This window comes from Chlorocebus sabaeus, chromosome 9, assembly GCF_047675955.1.
Source record: "Chlorocebus sabaeus isolate Y175 chromosome 9, mChlSab1.0.hap1, whole genome shotgun sequence".
NCBI lineage: Eukaryota > Metazoa > Chordata > Mammalia > Primates > Cercopithecidae > Chlorocebus > Chlorocebus sabaeus.
Window position 1 is genome coordinate 123,647,250 of NC_132912.1, and position 15,244 is coordinate 123,662,493.

General features: G+C 45.9%; 1 long non-coding RNA gene across 1 annotated transcript in view; it reads right to left on the reverse strand.

Annotated features, from left to right (window-relative positions):
* Positions 1–6,126: 6,126 nt before the first annotated feature.
* The window catches only part of LOC140712430 (uncharacterized), a 29,645-nt gene continuing 20,527 nt past the window's right edge, over positions 6,127–15,244 (reverse strand). The window contains exons 2-3 of the long non-coding RNA XR_012094067.1: positions 14,447–14,715; positions 6,127–13,139 (exon numbers count right to left, since the gene is read on the reverse strand). This is a non-coding gene — a long non-coding RNA (uncharacterized lncRNA). The remainder of the gene's footprint in view (positions 13,140–14,446; positions 14,716–15,244) is intronic.

Below are 15,244 nucleotides of genomic sequence, written 5' to 3' on the forward strand. Positions count from 1 at the left end.
CTGCACCTGCCGATGACCTCTGAGCACCACTGTGTGCCCAGCAGGACTGACACAGCCCCTGCCTCATGGGACCACCAATTGGAGGGTATCCCAGGCAGCAACTCCCCAGCCCCCAGTTTCTACGTTTCTGTATTAGTCTGTTCTCACACTGCTAATAAAGACATACCTGAGACTGGGTAATTTATAAAGGAAAAAGGTTTCATTGACTCAGTTCCACATGGCTTCGGAGGCCTCACAATCATAGTGGAAGGTGAATGAGGAGCAAAGTCATGTCTTACATGGTGGCAGGCAAGAAGGCATGTGTGGGGGAACACCCCTTTATAAAACCATCAAATCTCATGAGACTTACTCACTATTAGGAGAACAGCATGAGAAAAACCCACCCCCCATGATCCAATCACCTCTCTCTTGGCCCCTCCTCTAATTCAACATGAGATTTGGGCAGGGATGGACACAAATCCAAACTACACCAAGCTGTCATAAGAAAGTACCACAGGTTAAACAACGGAGATTTATTTTCCCACAGTTATAGAGGCTAGAAGTCCAAAATCAAGGCATCGGCAGGGCTAGTTTCTCTCAAGGCTTCTCCCCCTGGCTTGCAGATGGTCACCTTTTCGCAGTGTCTTCACACGGTGTCCCTCTGTCTGTGCATGCTTCTGTTATCTTTCCAAGGGTCCAAATTTCCTCTTCTTATACGCACACCAGTCACATTGGATTAAGGCCCACCCTGAAGACTTGATTTTAGCTTAATTACCTCTCAGAAGATTTGTTTTTTCAAACACATTAGGTTCTAAGGTGCTGAGAGTGAGGACTTTAACATCTAAATTTGGAGCAGGGACACACTTCAGCCCATGACAGGTGGTGTATGCACATCTCAGCTCAAGCACACAAGATGGAACACAAGTGAGCAAGTGGCTTCTGTGTGAGGAAGGTAGAGAAAATTCCTCAAGTCCATAAGGCTCAGGATGGGATCCATCACCTTGGGGCAAAATGTCCAGCTCTAGTCCCAGTCTGCCATGTCCTGGCCACAGAACCTCAGGCAGTACGCCTCTTCTCAAAGCCATGCTTTCATTGTTTCAGGAGGCAGAATGATCATGGTCTTGGAGGCTGACGGTGAGGAGTTAACAGTATAATTTGTGTGTAGCAGTTCCACCAGCTGACATTTGTGAGAATGACAACTTTGAATGACAACTTCCTTTTTTAATTTTTTTTCTAATTTATTTTTGCTTCCCTTTATTGAGCTGTAGGGAAACTTTTGGCATTTTCCCTGCCTCCTGGGGTTTGTTTTAAAGTCCAAGTGCTTAGTAAATGTCAGCAGTTGGATTTAAAGACTCTTGGTAAAACCAGCTCCCAGAGACGCAAATGTGCTCATAGATTTGTACATGATTAGAAAACGGTCAAGTGCAGTAGAAAGTAGCCATTAGGATTATTTTCCAAAGGTCTTAGATGTTTCCACTCTGCCTCTTTCCATGAGCTACTTAAGGTAACCCTTTGTTATCTACTGAATGTTTGTTCCCCTCAAATTCATGTTGAGATCCTAACCCCTGATGTGATGGTGTTAAGAGGTGAAGTCTTTTTTTTTTTTTTTTTTTTTTGAGATGGAGTTTTGCTCTTATTGCCTAGGCTGGAGTATGGTGGCATGACCATACTCACTGCAAACTCTGCCTCCTGGTTTCAAGCGACTCTACTGCCTCAGCTTTCCGAGTAGCATGGCCTGGCTAATTTTTGTATTTTTAGTAGAGACAGGGTTTCGCCACATTGGCCAGGTTGGTCTTGAACTCCTGATATCACAATCCACCCACTTCGGCCCCCCAAATTGCTGGGATTACAGGCATGAGCCACTGCGCCCGGCTGAGGTGAAGTCTTTAGGAGGTGAATTAGGTTGTGAAGGTGAAGCCCTCATGAATGGGATTAGTGCTCTCAGAAGAGATACAAGAGGCTAGGCACAGTGGCTCATGCCTGTATTTCCAGCACTTTGGGAGGCTGAGGCAGACGGATCACCTGAGGTCAGGAGTTCGAGACCATCCTGGGCAACATGGTGAAACCCCATCTCTAGTAAAAATACAAAAATTAGTTGGATGCAGTGGTGCATGCTTGTAGTCCCAGTTACTTGGGAGGCTGAGGCATGAGAATCACTTGAACCCAGGAGGCAGAGGTTGCACGGAGCTGAGATCGCACCACTGCACTCCAGCCTGGGTGACTGAGTGAGACTCTGTCTCAAAAAAAAAAAAAAAGATACAAGAGCTTCCTGTCTCTGCTCTCTCCGATGTGAGAACGCTGCAAGAAGGCAGCCATCTGCAAACCAGGAAGAGGGCCCTCACCAGAACCTGACCATGCTGGCACCTTGATCACAGACTTCTAGCCTTCAGTATGTGATAAATACATTTCTGATGTTTAAACCACCCAGTCTATCACAATTTGTTACAGCAGCTGGAACAGCCTAAGGCACCCTCTCCACTGGCATTTCTCAAGGAAATATGTAGAAAAGCAAGACCCATCCCTGTCCTGAGGAGTTAGCATGGACTGGGGGAGGCCAGATGGTAAAGCAATCAGCAAACAAAATAGAATGAGGTCTTCTCACCCCAGAAAATGCCACTTGACGCTGTAAGCAATCTTATAGAGGGTAATTTTAGATCTTATTACCCAGCAGGGCTGACTTGAGAGCAGTGATACCCCTTGAGCATCTCCAGACTAGGGAGAATGAAAGACAATCCAGGCAACATGGGAAACGCTGGAGAGGTGGTGAAGGAAAGGGAGGACACAGAGAACTGGTGTGAAGACATGTTTACCTGGCACATGGCAAGAAGGAAAGTGGCAGAGAAGAAGACCAAGAAGGAAGCTGTGGCTTGAATGCCAAGTTGGGGCATTTGGACACACCTTCTTAAGTAATAGAAACTAAAACCAGTATTCAGTAGAAATTGTCCTCACCTAAGTTGGGTTTTTGGAAGATAACTCAAGCACCTAGCAGAGTGGACTAAAGGGGAACAGCGCTAAGCAGGTGGCCCGGCTGGAGGTGTGCCAGTGGTTCACAGAAGAGGAAGGGAGGAGCAGTGGGGTCTAGGTAGAAGCAGTGGGGACAGAGACACTGGGGAGGCGGAGCTGGTGGCCAGGGCAGGGTGCGGGTGGAGAGAAGAGTTTCCTGTTGCTGCTGTTATGAATCACTATGAAGATGGTGACTTAAAAACAATACAGGCCAGGCACAGTGGCTCATGCCTGTAATTTCAGCACTTTGGGAGGCCAAGGTAGGCAGATCATTTGAAGTCAGGAGTTCAAGACCAGCCTGGCCAACATGGTGAAACCGGGGTATCTATTAAAATTAGCTGGGTATCCAAACAATTAGCTGGGCATCTAAAAAATTAGCTGGGCATGGTGGCACATGCCTGTAATCCCAGCTACTCAGGAGGCTGAGGCAGGAGAATTGCTTGAAACCAGGAAGCAGAGGTTGCAGTGAGCCAACATCGCACCACTGCACTCTAGCCTGGGTGTCAGAGCGAGACTGTCTCAAAAACAAAACAAAAACAAACAAACAAAAAAACAACCCCACCAACTCCTTGCAGTGCTGTAGGTCAGAGTTTTAACCAGGTCTGACTGGGCTAAAGTCAAAGTGTCACAGGCTGCACCCCTTTCTGAAGTCTCTAGGGAAAAATCCATTTCCTCATGATTTTTTTTTTCAGCTTCCAGAGGCTGCCCACACTCCATTCCCTGCAGCCCCTTCCTCCGTCTTCAATGCCAGCATCTCTCTGACTTTTTTTTGTGTGTGATCACGTCTCCCTCTGACCAGTTGGGAAAGGTTCTCTGATTTGAACAAATCATGGGATTAGATTGGGCCTATCTGGACACTTTAGGATAATCTCCCTACCTCAGGGTCCTTCATTGAACCACATATGCCAAGTCCCCTTTGCCACATAAGGTTACGTGGTCACAGGTTTGAGGAATTAGCATGCGACTATCTTTGGGGGACTTATTTTGTCTACCACATTCATTTAGCCACAAGCTGTAAATCCAGGCAGGAACACCTCTCCCAGGGAGCCTGCTGCCTTCATGCTGGTCCACTGTCCTCTCTAAGTATTTGACTCTGAATTACGTGAACAGTCCTCTTTCTTGAAGCGTTCAGCCCAAGGTGTCAGCTCCAAACCTATATTTTCAGCTCCTCTGTCTTCTAAATAATGTGATTAATTTTTGCCTCAGTCCCCTGGGCTCCTGCTGTCATCCTGACCTCCCTGTCTCTGCCCATATTTCCTTCTTCCCAGATCAGCGCTGCTCACAAGGCCCCCACTCTTGGTGATGAACCCCCAGATGTCTGTAATGTAGAAAGAACTTCCTTCAGCAAGCTCTTGGGACAGCCAACATCTCTGCACCCCCTGATGCCAAGGGGAGAGCCTTCTGCAGACATTTCCAGGCCAGCATCTCCTGCCATTGCCTATGTGGAGTCATCACTGTCTCTGCACTCAGGGACCTGCACATACAGAAGGACGGCTCTCTCTCCATCCCCACATGGTTGCTGCTGAGAGCAGCAGAAGGCAGCCAAATGCCTAGGCAGACAGGGGCAGGTCACTGGTGAAACCCCACCTTCAAGCCAAAGACAGTTTAAAGCCTAAAGCTACCAGTCAAATCCTCGGACCAGATTGCAAACTTGTCTTCCCATTTGTTACACTTTCCTCTGGTTGATCCCCACCCTTCACCTATTTTACATAGACCTATGCTTTCCTAATTGGTTTTCTACACTGCCATGCCCACCTTTGAGTGGTGTCTTCACTTTAACCTTTTTTGCCTACTCACAAACCAATCAGCTTGCACTCCCCATTCTGAGTCCATAAAAGGCCCCAGACCCAGTCACACAGGGAGCCTTATCCCGCCTTTGATTAGGGGGACCACCCCTGGGTCCACTCTTTGCTGAGAGCTTTCCTTTTGCTTAATCAATTCACTCCACTCATTCTTCAGTATCTGTGCACCTAATTCTTCCTGGTTGTGAGACAAGAACTCGGGCCTAGCTGAGCTGAGGAGCAGAAAGACTGCAACATTTTGGTGGCTCATATGGGGATACCTGGAGGGTGAGTAAATGTGGACCCAAACCCTCTTTCACCTTTGTTTCTGAGCCTTCTCATCCTCAGACTTTTTTCTGAAGGCAGATGAAGCACCAAACCTCTGGTGAGCCAATTAAGAATGAGTGACGCAGTTACAGAGGACAGGATGCAACCCTGCCACCTCTCTGTCTCTTTCAGGTCAAAGAGATGTTGGTTTGTTTCCCTTCATGGAGGTCTAGCCATCACATGGGACCAGAATAAAGTCCTGAGGCAACTGAAGGCATCTGGCCAAGGACTTAATTGCCAGAAGGCCCCTAGACTTGGCTCCATCCCTGACTGCCCATTATGGCATCAGCCAAGACCTCCAGACTTTTCTATGGTGTTTTTCTTTTCTTCTTTCACGGTTTGAAATGGCTCCTATCTCTTCTTTTACAATGTTAAGTGTGTTGTTGCAAACTGCAGAAATATTACTAGGTAGAATGAGCATTTGGCCTAGCCATCAGATATGCAATTCAGAACAATGTGATTTTCATCTGTTCTTAGAGGCACGTTCCCTACCCCCATCCCAACAGCCATAAGCACACATGGTGGACAAATGGGTGCACGGCAGCTGCTGGCTCCCTCCTCCCTTCCTGGCTGGGGCATGTGGCTGTGTCCACCGCATGCCTGTGCTGTGTCCAATAGCCACACAGAGCACAAGTGAGCCATGTCTACTGCCTGGGACCCAGGGAAGTCTCAGGTGCTAGGGACCCTGCACAGCCAGCTGGTCAGCATTTTCTGCCCACCACCCCCTCCCACCACACACCCATTGAGTCTTTCCTCCCATGACTGAGGGGTCCAGCTCAGTCTGAACCAGAAGGAGGGTCCTGCAATTAAGAATCTCTCCCCATTGGAGGAACCCATTTGCATAGAGCAAGAGGTCTTTTTTCCCCCAGGCACCTTCCCTGCCCTGCACTTAAGCTGTTTTTTTTTTTTTTTTTCTTTTCTCTAACATGTCAGTAGTTAACACAGCCCTGTGAATACAGGAAACTTTTCTATGCAAGGTGTTTTTTTTTTTTTTTTTTCCTTTTGAAAAGCATTTAACTAGATCAGGACCCAAAATCACAGAACTGCCTTTTCTCTCCCTTGTTTGAGGATGACTCAGCTCTACAGCTTTACCTTAGCATTTGACTTATGGTAAGGAAGCAGCAGAGGAGTGATCCTGTTGGCTGTTGGCTGCTGGCTGCAGTCTGGGGAGGACCACCTGGGACTTAATGAGTCCATGAACCCTCCTGGGGCAGCTTTTTGTCTCAAACTCAATTCCAAGCTTCAGATTAAAGCCCTAGTAAGGAAAACGGGATCGGAGGGATCCAGAGGCAGACAACAATGGAAGTCAAGGGGCACAGCACAGGTGAGCATGACTAATTCCTGCTGGTTAGGTCCCCCTTATTTCAAGGATAGAGGTCATGCTAGTATCCATGCCATAAATGAGGTCTGGAGAACCCAAAGGTTACCGATAGCATGGGGGACTGGCAGCATGTAGGTGAATGCAGATAATTCCTATGCCCTAGGGCCCCCCATTAACATGGGTGGAAGCCTCATTGGTACCCATAGGTGGCACCCTGCCAAGGTCACTGGGACTCAGGGATGTAAGGTCCCAAAAAAGAAATGGGGATGCTTCTTCTTTCTCTCCCTCACATACCCTGAGTGTTCACTGGGAAGAGAAAGGAACTAGGGACACTTTGTTTCCCTCTTTCAAGATGGGTAACCAATCATCTTCAGTCTGTACTTCTCTCAAATGCCTCCTGAATCACTGTGATTCTTTTGGGAAAAAAAAAAAAAGGCTTCTTTCTGCTTTTTCCTCCTCTGTCCTCTCTTTGTGGATGGGTAATTGTGTCCCTATACCTACCATAGGACATTCCCCTTGGATGTGTACCCCAAACTGGGAAGAGTTAATTTCCCCAACCCTTAAACTGCTTGACTTAAAATTGATCTTGGGTGAAGGGAACTCAGAAGCCTGAAATGCCTGCAGAAGGGTAAAGATTTCTTACCAGTCAGACTTCTTCTGGTCTCCCTCTCCCTGTGCAAACCAGTTGAATGAATGAGAAAATCACTGTTTATATCCTCTGTAAGGTTTTGATGAATGGAAAAAAGGATTTGTGAGGCTAATCTTAAGCTGCAGCCAATCTGGTATACTTTGTGTGTCTTTCTGTATGGTTCTGTCATAAGGAGGAAAACCTGAGGATAGAGCATGGCCTAGTACCCTATAAGCCTACTGTTCAAGCCAGCCCCGCAAACCGGTCAGTAACAAACTTTGCTGCAGGTCTCCATCTTGTCTTATGTCCTTGGAAGCTTGTAACAACGTGGCAGTTCTTTCTTTTGGTCTCCACCATGTTACAGTGGTGGCCAGGGTTCAATCCTGGCTTAGGGAATGAGTAGTTTCTGCTTAATATCTGTAACTTTTACCATTTACTGATTCTCTTGTCTTCCATGAACAACTTCTAGCTTCCTTTCTTAAATCTTCCTTTCTCGGCCAGGAATGGTGACTCATGCCTGTAATCCCAGCACTTTGGGAGGCCGAGGCGGGAAGATCACGAGGTCAGGAGTTTGAGACCAGCCTGACTAAAATACAAAAAATAGACAGGCATGGTCGTGCATGTCTGTAGTCCCAGCTACTCAGTAGGCTAAGGCAGGAGAATTGCTTGAACCCAGGAGGCGGAGGTTTCTCTGAGCTACTTCAAAGATTCTAGATTTTGTAAAAACTACTTACCAACTTTTTAAAAATACCTTGTACACTCATGGTTAAGTCATAACCTTAGTTGAGGCTTCTTGGTTTCACCTGTGAAGTTACTTTTGGTAAAGTTCAAAGGCTGGAAATATTGGCCACTTGGTGTGGCTAAAGTCTGGTAACAAAGAATTTAAAAGGATTTTCTTAAAGAGCACTATGGTTAAAAGTCAGCTTAATTAAAAGTGGCTATCCAAGCCATAGGTATATTTAAAAAGCCTTTATGTTTTTCTCTTCATGCATCTTGTTTTTCTGGAAAAAGATTTTTTTCTCAGTCGACTGGATTATTTTTCTCCATTTTGTCTTGCCACTCTCAGTACACACATGAGAGGCCTTAAGATAACTTCTGAGAGCATGGGACTCCTTTGCAAAAACAGAAGGTGCCACAGACCCCATTTTGGGGGAAAAACCCTCTGTTTTCCTTCTGGAACCCCAGGAATTAAAAGCAGGTAGATCCCTCTTAAAACCTGTTTTGCCTTTCAGCTATGCTTGTTATTAGGCCCTAGAAACTGCATGCTTTCCTAGCCCTGTTTCTTGAAGGGCTCCACCCTGAGGCCAGTAATCCAATTAGGAGATGGGCAAATGAAAAATTTTACAACTACTGGATCTTCTTCTGTCTATCTGTGTAACCATGTATGTGTTATGTGTGATTTGGTTATATTAAAAACAGCTCTCGTAAATTGGCTTAAATAAAATTAAGTGCTTAGATCAAATATTTTTTGAAGGAAAAATAAAAGTTGCAATGCCTTTTAGTTCATGTGACTTTAATCTTTGAGAAATACAGTTTTAAAGATAATTGGTAAAATACAAATGTCTTCGAAATGTAAATATGTGGCATAAATTATGAGGATCAGATACTAGATTTGCTAAGTATTTTAAGGTTATAACCTGCTTCTTTGGCTTTTGAGAACTGTTTGACTTGCCTGTTTTACAATTTGGTAAGGCCTGGGGACATATGAAATTAACCATGCCCTTAACTATGCTGGAAAGAATCAGATTTTATGTGCACTGAGTACATAATTAAAATAACTCACCAGGTTTTAAATTAAAATTAAAAATTGCTAAGAGTTGCCATTATAACATGCAATTGAAACTACTGAAAAGAGATTTACATGCAAAATGTGCAAGGAAAGTAAAATGTGTTTTGAGTAAAATATTATAAGAAGACGTGGGAGTGCAAAGTTTTGCCTAGTTTAGAGGGTTAAAAGATTGTTTTGAATTAGATAAGATAAAGCTGAAGGTTTAAGCAAATGGTGGAAGGTTTGTAAAAATCAGTCTTGCAAAAAGAAACTCTGTGTGTGAACATACTGACTAACCTCAAAAAGGTATTATATGGATTTTCCATAAATCAAGCATTGAAATAAAAGCACAACAAGGTTTTATTAAGGAACTGACTTGTTGTTTAAGAAAAATAGTAAACAATAATGAAAGGTTTTGTCTTTTAAAAAATTATTGAGTCATCATTTTGACTAAATTGACTTATGGTAATCTGGAATTCTACTTCACAATATCAAGTGCTTTGAACCTCTAACATATTTAACAGTCTTTCCAAAATCAAACTTCAGTTTCAAGGTTGTCTTTCCTGACCCCTAACTTTTGAATGCTACAGAGGGCCTCTGGAGCATCTGAAGGAAAGGTAAACAGGATTATTTGACATGTTTAGTCACGTGGGATTGCCAGAATAAAAATAATGTTTAACCTTCTTCAGGTTATATTTTAGTGAATAATGTTAATATATGTTCCAAAATTGTATGGGATTTCTAAAAGTCTAATGTCTGAGTATATGCTATTGATCATAATTAAGGTTATTATGTTAAGCTATTGTAAACCACAGAAATAACCAAATTTCTTTGTCAATCATGTTTTTGACTGTAGCTACGCTAGATATTTTGTCATTCACAGACAATTGTTGTCATGCTTTGATCCTTTTCAAAAGCTATAGGACTTTGACAGGTGCTCTCAAATGCAGGTTTCTGATAGCTTTGGAGATTGTGACATTGGAATAGAGGGAAACATACAGGACTCATGAAGAACTGAAATGCTTATGAATATCAAGCAGAATAAGAGTAAACTGAAGAGACTGAAGTATCAGAAAACTGAAGTAATTTTTTAAACTTTTTGCTTAAAACATTGCTGACCTTTATTTTTTCCGAGCCAAGGAAACTGTTTTGAGCTATCTACAGCTTCTAACATAAGTAAGGTATACTCTTGTAAACAAAATTTGGAGCATATTTTTTTCTCTCTGCTTGGTTTCTCTAGATTTGGAAACTATTTGTGAGTATTCTTAAGTTATGGGAATACAGTTATTTGGATCAATGCAACAAGAATCCATTTTCTTTTGCAACAGGATGCAATTGGAGAAACAGGTTGTTTTACCAAGGCTTTGATTGAAGTGTGTGCTTCCCTTTAAGGAAGAGCTTGACTTGCAGAGCCAATAAAATCCCCTTGGGAAAACTGACCTCATACCCTGTCAAAACAGTTCCTGTACAGGGTTCCTAAGCTGTGGTGAGTAAACAATGTCATTTTCTAACAGGCCTAGGAGCCCCATATTGTCTTGGGACCTGAAGAAGAGAGGAATTTATCCAACTCATAAATATTTGAGGGTACAAACCCATGGCTAGGCTTGGCTTTAAAAGGTCTTATCTGAGATTCTTTGTGGAATGGAGTTCCATCAAAGCCAATTTAAAAAGCCTACATGAAGGATAATTATTCTTGTTGCACTTTATGCAAATGATCAAGCCAAGTATAAGACTAAAGTTTATTTTGAAAACAACTCAGTCCTATCATGATTTGTTTTGACAAAAATATGGACTGGAGAGACAAAAATTGTCTCAAAACTTATCATACACTTGTCATTGAATTCTAATCTCAGTTGTTTTAAGTTTTTGCTTACATTTTAGACTAACACTGCTTCTTCCAGTGGTCTCTGGGTGCAGCTTAGAAGAAACAGAAGGGATGGGTAATGTAAAAATCTGGATCAATATTCTAGTTCTGAGCAATTATCCTGCAAATCCTGCCAGGTGATAGGAGTAAATAGGGTGCTCATTACCTGGAGGTTTCTTTGGGAAAATAAGACCAATAGAGCTAACCAAAGCCAAGCCCCATGCACGCAACTCTTAGCAAGCATAACTATAGCCACCAGTTATCTGGGCATTCCAGTAGCCTCAGGATTTCTAAGCTGTCCTTACCCCTTGTTTCATTTTGATACTTGTCTTCTAATAACCCGGTTTGTCTGTTCTTGACTTCAGGCCATCAAACTTCAAAAGGTCATGCAATCAGAGCCTTGGATAATGGCTCCCATTCACTGAGTTCCTTTAGATAAGCCTCTGAGGAAGATCTGACTGCTGTTTTCCCAAAACAGTGCCCCCTGTCAGCAGGAAGCAGTTAAGATTGGTCTTCGTCCCTATTCTAATGGCAGTGAGATGTACCTCTTCAGAGGGGGGACGTGAGAATGGCAGGAGGCAGCCAAATGCCTAGGCTAACAGGTGCAGGTCCCTGGTGAATCCCCACCTCCAAGCCAAAGACAGTTTAAAGCCTGAAAGCCAAGCTACAAGTCAACCCCTCAGACCAGATTGAGAACTTGTCTTCCTGTTTGGCATGCTTTCCTTTGATTGATCCCCACCCTTCACCTATTTTACATATACCTGCTCTTTCCTAACTGGTTTTCTATGCTGCCATACCCACCTTTGAGTGGTGTCTTCACTTTAACTTTTTTTGCATACTCACAAACTAATCAGCTTGCAGTCTCCATTCTCAGTCCATAAAAGGCCCCAGACCCAGCCACACAGTGGGGACTTTCCCACTTTCAGGTAGGGGAACCACCCGCCCCCAGTCCCTTCTTTGCTCAAAGCTTTCATTTTGCTTAATAAATTCTACTCCACTTACTCTCCGGTGTCCACACGCCTAATTCTTCCTGGTTTTAAGACAAGACCTCGGAACTAGCTGAGCTAAGAAGCTAAGAACCACAACACTGCCAGCTCCCAGGCTTGGAAGATAGCATCAACTCCAGAACTCACCAGCATTGTAAGAGTCCATAACTATTCTCTAAGCACACTGTGCTGCTTCAAGATAAGACCAGAGCTCCCCTCTTTTCCCCAAGTGAGCCCGCCCAGAGCGTGCTTTGTTTTTCAAAGCCTCAGGAGCAAGAAATGCAGAATTAAAGCCAACAGCTCAGCTCTAACACAAACATGCCCTACCTTTGCACACCCAGTGTCTGCCTGGGCTGTGTTCTGAGCCCTTGCAGTCAGCTCAGTCCGAGGTGGCAAAACAAACACACAGGGCAATTCTGCAGAGAGCTGCCTAGGGGCATTTGGGCCCAGATTTTATTTGAAGAAATGTGGGAGAAGCCACCGCACTCTCCCCAGAGTTCCTGCAAACACAGCATTCATGACTGTGAGGACTGGGATGGGGACAAGCCACCTCTCCAGAGCCACCTGCCATTTTGCTCCTGTAGGGACCCTCAGCTCCAAGCAAACCTGTTTAAAAGCAAACCTCCAAGCAGACGGGCACCTGTCATCACCCACAGGGCTGGCCTTCTGCCTTGCCTTTGGTTCTGCTGACCCCTTCCTCTCTGTGCTGTTCCACAACCACTGCTGGCCCCCTGACACTGTGGTCTTCCTGGGGCAGTGCTGGGTAATGGGGACCCTGAGATAGGGAAGACGCAGTGCCAGCACCCCCAGACCTCACATTCCAAGGGAGAAGTCAGAGACTTATACAAACTAATATGATTCAAGGCACTAAGGGCCAAGACAATGGGGCACAGCCTGAAAAATTGCCTGGAGAGTAGGGAGGCAATCAGGGAAGGTTTCCTGAAAGAGGAGAGACCTGAGCAGAGTGGGGAGTTGACCAAGCAGAGGGACTTGAGGGCATTGTCAGCAGAGGGGATGGATGCAACGCCACCTTGAGGAGATCCTTCTTCCGTGCACCTTCTCACCTGCAAACTCAACACAAATTTCTCTGTACCCCCCACTGGTGTGGCCCCTGGTGTATGCTGCTCTGTGTAGCAGTGTGTTCATCTGTCTCCTTGGCATGACCAGACTATGTATGTGTGTGTGTGTGTGTGTGTGTGTGTGTGTGTAAAGAGACAGGGAGAGATTTATACTCTCCTTCTACCCTCGTGCTGTCCCCAGAGCACCCTCCATTAAAGTTTGTTGAGCAAATACCAATGACAATGTCTCCAGCACAGCCATTGAAGCCTCATGCTTCATCCAGAGCTTGGGGTCCAGAGCAGGCTCTGCCCCTTCCCAGCTGTGCTTCTTCAACCATGAGATGTAGATAAGCATGGCATCAGCCTCCAGGGTTCTCGTGGTGACTGTCAGGTGATGCATACGTGCAGAGTATTCAGCAAGTGCCTGGCACACAGAAAGTATTAAATAAATGGTAGCTATTACTATTCTTGGTGGTATTCTAAAGCTCCCACAGCCACTGGCTGGCATTCTGGAGGCCTCAGGGCACACTGAATAAAAGCTCCCATTTAAAGGCCAGGTCTTGGGGGTGAGTCCTGCCCTGGCTATGCAATCTCAGATTGGTGCCTAGGAGGACCCAGGTCTCCTGTGAAGTGACCGACTAAGGCTCTTGGAACTTTCCCAGAACAATGATCTAACTCCTCACTGCCCTCCTCCCCCAGTGAGTAACCACAGCTCCCAGATCTCCCATCAGCTCCCTGCTTTGGAGTCATGGACACTGGCCCAGGGGAACTGGCCTCTGGGCCCCAAGAGCCTCCTTGGACCCCTCCACATACTGACTCCCAGCTTGGCAGCAGGCAGCTGTGGGATTTACAGCTGACTTTCCAGCCGTCTTTCCAGCCTTGGCCTCTGCCCTTGAAGGTGGGGGATGAACCTGGCCCTGCTGCTGGCCAGCGCTGCTCCATGGGGAGTTCCACTTTGCTGCTGAGCCATTTCCTAAAACACACAGAGGCTGAGGAGCTGCCAAGTCCTCCAGGAAAGGCTGCAGCAGGTGGTACCTGGGCTGGCAGGGTGGCATGGTGGCTGTACACACGTGCTTTTGGAGTCTTGGATCTAAATCTCAGTATTGCCTTTCCAAGTCCTAGAACTTTCGACAAGTCACTCAGCCTCTCAGAGCCGCTGTTTCCTAGCTATAAAAGTGGGAAAATACTAGCGCTGTCCCTTGGGGCTGATGATTGTGGAATACATGATATTTGCCCTCAGCCCAGTGCCTATGTCAAGGCACAATAAATGTCTTCTTAAAAAAGACTGTGCTATCAAAGCCTAAAGTTGCCACTCAAGTTCCAGAAGCAAAGAATGCACAAAATGGGCCATCTCCTGAATTACAAGTGGCCATCTTTACAGCTTGACTTGGGGACCCAGGAAGGTGAGAGACACTAAACAGACCAGAGGAGATGCTACCTGGGCCTGCAGGAGGAGCAAGGGGTGCAAATGTGGGGTGCAGGTCTTAAAGGACCCAGGGAGGGGAGAAGGGGAAATACCCACTCCTGGGAAGGCCCTGCAGAGGGGGTCTGTGCACTCAGCACAGAGAAAGGGCCTCGTAGGCGGTTTCCCTTGGATGGGGGGATCCCTGATGCTCAGTCCTGCAGCGATGCAGAGCAGAGGGGCACTGGGGGTGGCCAGATGGCGCCTTCTTATCAGAGCGATGTGGCTGGGGGCCCAGCTGGTCTGTGGAGTCCCCAGGAACAACTTACCAGAAGCCAGATTGGTACTGAATGCACTGTGGCTGGAGCTGCCATTCGGTTGGACTCCAGCGGGCAGAGGGAGGAAACATGACTGAAATGGCGAGGGGAACCCAGGGGCTGTCCTGCTGGGCATGAAGTTTTCTGGAGCACTGGAGTGATTAGAACTGCTTCCCTCCATGAGGTAGCTCCTCTGTTTGGGCTTTCACACTGGGAGAGATGCTCTTTTCCTCTTTCCTGTGATTTTTTTATGAGTAGACACTAGCCTTCTCAACTGGAACCTGAAGGTGAAGAAAGAACAAGGATAGATTCCACATCAGGGAGAAGAAAGGAAGCCTCGGTTTTTAGGGACCACGCAAGGGTCTTAGGATGAAGTCCCTGGGAGGGACTCCCCTGCACAGCTCCCTCTGGGTCCCATGATTGTGGAGCGGGAGAACAGCTGGTTAAGGCCGCAGGGGGTTCACATCCCAGGTCTTGGCCAATTTGCTTCCACCACAGACATGATTCTGAGTGACAGAAAGTGTGCTGCTGGCACAGGAGACCAACAGGAGGTCTGGGAGTTGTGAGGCTTCAAGGATGAGAGGGCTATGGCCTCCTTACCCTTTGAGTCACTACTGAATGCCTCATAGAAGCCTCCCTGCCCCAGGTTTCCCTATGACCAGTGGTATCTGTTTCTTCCATGGTGCTAATTACTATTTGTAATTACGTACCAATTTGCTTCTTTGTTCTCTAGAATAGAAGCTTCTGGAAGGAAGGGGCCTGGTGTACCTATTCTCTATGGTATACTTGACATGCCACTAGAGGGTAAAG